Below are 3,713 nucleotides of genomic sequence, written 5' to 3'. Positions count from 1 at the left end.
TACCGATTAGTGGCGGTAGAGGACGGCGACGCAGCAGAGGGGACACTCGACGGCACGGGGTGAAGGCAACGGAGGAGATGGGGAAATTGGGGATTTCAGAATTTAGAGAAATTGGGGATTTCAGAATCGGGGCAAAAAACCTGATGAAAATGTTTAAGTTAAAAGTTTAATTTGTTTGTAAGGAAACGACGCCGTTAAAATCGAATTTGGGATGCAACTTTGCGGCGTTTATATAACAAACACCACTAAAAGTTTAATTGCGTGTAGTGAAACGACGTCGTACAAGGCTAATAGGTATTTCACTTTTGCGGCGTTTAACAAAAACGCCACTAAAACTTAGTTCCCTGACTCAAAACGGCGTCGCAGTTGGCAATTTGGTATTGAAATTTGCGGCGTTTATGGAAGCGCCACTAAAAATTTGTTGTGAAACGTAGTCGTTTAAGCCAAATGCTAATGTAATTTGGCGGCATTTTTTGGAAGCGCCACTAAATATAAACTGAAACTGCATCGTTTTAGTGGAATAAAAAACATATTTGCGGCGTTTTAAGGCTAAAGGCCACTAAATTTATTTCCCCTGTAATGAAACGGTGCCGTTTTTACAAATTTTATTACATTTTAGTGCCTTTCTTTATTTATCAATTTTTTTAAAATCTAATATTTTAATATATCAAATGGTTTAGATTAAATATTTCTAAATATAAAAGCATTAATTCATATATATAAATTAATTAAATAAAAAATGATGTTAATTACATCAATAATTGCCTTAATATTTTACAATCATGTGCACGCTAAATCGGTTTTCATGTATGCTTTTGAGATTTAACCATTTTGATATATATTCTTTTAAAATAATAATTTATATATATTTATCTTATAAAATAAAATCCAAAATTATATTCTAATTAAACCCAAAGCTTAAACCTTAAACTTAAAATCCTAAACCCTAAACTCTAAACACTAGCTAAACCTCAAACACCTAACCTCAAACCCCAAACTAATTAAGCCCCCAGAACCATACGCCGTAACCCCTAAACCAACCATAAATCCTAGACCATAAAGCCCAAACTATAAACTCTAAAAACCGTTAACCCATGAACTTTAATATTAAAACCCTAAACCCTAAAACACAATAAACCCCAAAACTCAAACTCTAAAACATAAACCCATAACACAAAATAATAAAAATTATATCATAAACCCTAAACCACTAATTTAATCGTAGACATTAAACCTAAAATACATACCCCTAAACCTTAAAATAACATAATCTTTTTGCGGCGTTTTTAAAAAAACGGTGCCCTTTCTTTGTTTATCATTTTTTTTAAATCTACTATTTTAATATATCAAATGGTTTAGATTAAATATTTTAAATATTAAAGCATTAATTCATATATATATAAATTAATTAAATAAAAAATGATGTTAATTATAACAATAATTCTTTAATATTTTACAATCATGTGCACGCTAAATCACTTTTCATGTATGCTTTTGAGATTTAACCCATTTTGATATATATTCTTTTAAAATAATAATTTATATATATTTATCTTATAAATTAAAATCCAAAATTATATCCTAAAACTGAAAGCTTAAACCCTAAACCCTAGCTAAACCACAAACACAAAACCTCAAACCCCAAAACCATACATTGTAACCCCTAAACCAATCATAAATTAATCCTAGACCATAAAGCCCAAACTATAAACTCTAAAAATCATTAACCATAAATCTTAAAATAACATAACATTTTGCGGCGTTTTAGAACAAATGCCGCTAATTATGATATATTGCGGCGTTTTACATACAAACGCCACTAATGCCTCCATATAACGATGCCGTTTTCCTCAACAATTTTGCGGCTTTTTAAGACAAACGCCGCTAATTATGATCTATTGCGGCATTTTACATAAAAACGCCACTAATGCCCCTATATAACGATGCCGTTTTGCTCAACAATTTTGCAGCGTTTTATGACAAACGCCGCTAATGCTGATATATTGCGGCGTTTTATATAAAACGCCACTAGTGCATCTACAGCCACTGTTGCGGCATTTTCACAGAAGCAACGCTAATTCTTATGTATTGCGGCGTTTTAGTAAAACGCCACTAAAGCCTCTATAGCTACGTCGTTGTTTCTCTTAAGACTTTTACGGCGTTTTTATAAAAGCGCCGTTAATTCTCGTATATTGCGGTGTTTTCCTTGAAACGCCACTAATGCCTCTATGGCTCATTAGCATACGTCGTCATTCTGTCAACACTTTCGTAGCGTTTCCTAAAAAATGCCGCTAATGCTTGATTATTTGCGGCGTTTTTTAACAAGCGCCACTATAGCTCTGACCTTTAGCGGCGTTTTCTTGCATGCGCCACTAATGTATAACTGTTGTGGCGTTTTTTGTATAAACGCCACTAAAAGTCTGTTTTTGTAGTAGTGTAACCTTGATGCTTTGGTGGGAACACTGACAAGCTTGGATGAGGATCCAGTTCCACACTCCATTCATGAAGGAGTAAGTCAAAAAGATAGAAGAACTATTTTCAACATCAGTATCATTATAGAAGATATAGAAAGCTGCAATGAAAAAAGGATGATAAGATACGAAAAGGCTGCTATTCATAGTCTAAAGTCTGACGGGATCCCTAAAATTTACATATTTTTCAACAATTAATACAAAATTCATTTATAAATCTGTTATCTCCCTCTTTTAAAGATTGTCATATATTGTAATACATTCAAAGAAATATTTAGATTAGAATGCTACCATGTCATATGAATTCAGTTGGACTATTATATTAAAATTTGAATTTCAATATCATTTATTCAAAAAAATTATCTTAGCATATGGCACAAGTAAGAGAATGCTAGAGAATAATGTCGCTCAATATCTTTACTTTTGAAATATTAAAAGTTTTCAATAACTTTACTTTGTTTTACTAAAAAGCACTTTACTTTATTGAATGTGATGTATCTATTAAATGAAAATACTGAATATCATCAATAAAGATAAAACTTTGAGATTATGCTGATAAAAAATTGTAATAAAAATTTCAAATTGATGGCATGATACCAAAAATGCAAAAGAAAAAAAAAAGTACAATGGTGACTAAAAGATGCAAAAATAAAATAAAATGGTGATTAAAAGATGAGGTAAGGAATTCTTTTTCATTGTTAAATCGTTAAAAAGTACACTATTTTCTTTAAGCTTAGATAAATTTTAAATTTTGTGTAAATTTCTTGATAATTATAAATTCAGCAAAAGGAAGCATTATAATTACTTTATTTCAAGCAACAAAATTATCATTGGATTTAAAATTTTATAATATCAAGTATTTAATTAGAAGATAAGGTAATGAAAATTTTAATTTCATAATTTAAAAATATAATTATTATAAAATTATTGTATTTAGTTGTAGGAAGAAATATAAAAACAACCTAATTATTACAATAGTTTGGTTTCAACAAAATAAATATTCATGTAAATAGATGAGAAGCAAAAGCTTGAATGAGTTTTATGCTTGATCTAAACAAATTTAAAAATTGAAGATAAAGATAAATAAATAAATAAAAAGCTCACAAAAAGATTAAAAAAAAGGTGTTGATGAGGGTATCAACAAGGAAGGAGAAAGGGGAGGATGTCGTGGTTCTATAGAAGATTGGTTCACCCTAATTGGGTGTAGAGCCGAAGGAGGAATGTAAGTAATGAATCTAAGAA

The sequence above is a fragment of the Gossypium arboreum genome, chromosome 13 (genome assembly GCF_025698485.1).
Source record: "Gossypium arboreum isolate Shixiya-1 chromosome 13, ASM2569848v2, whole genome shotgun sequence".
NCBI lineage: Eukaryota > Viridiplantae > Streptophyta > Magnoliopsida > Malvales > Malvaceae > Gossypium > Gossypium arboreum.
Note: the sequence above shows the minus strand (reverse complement) of the source record.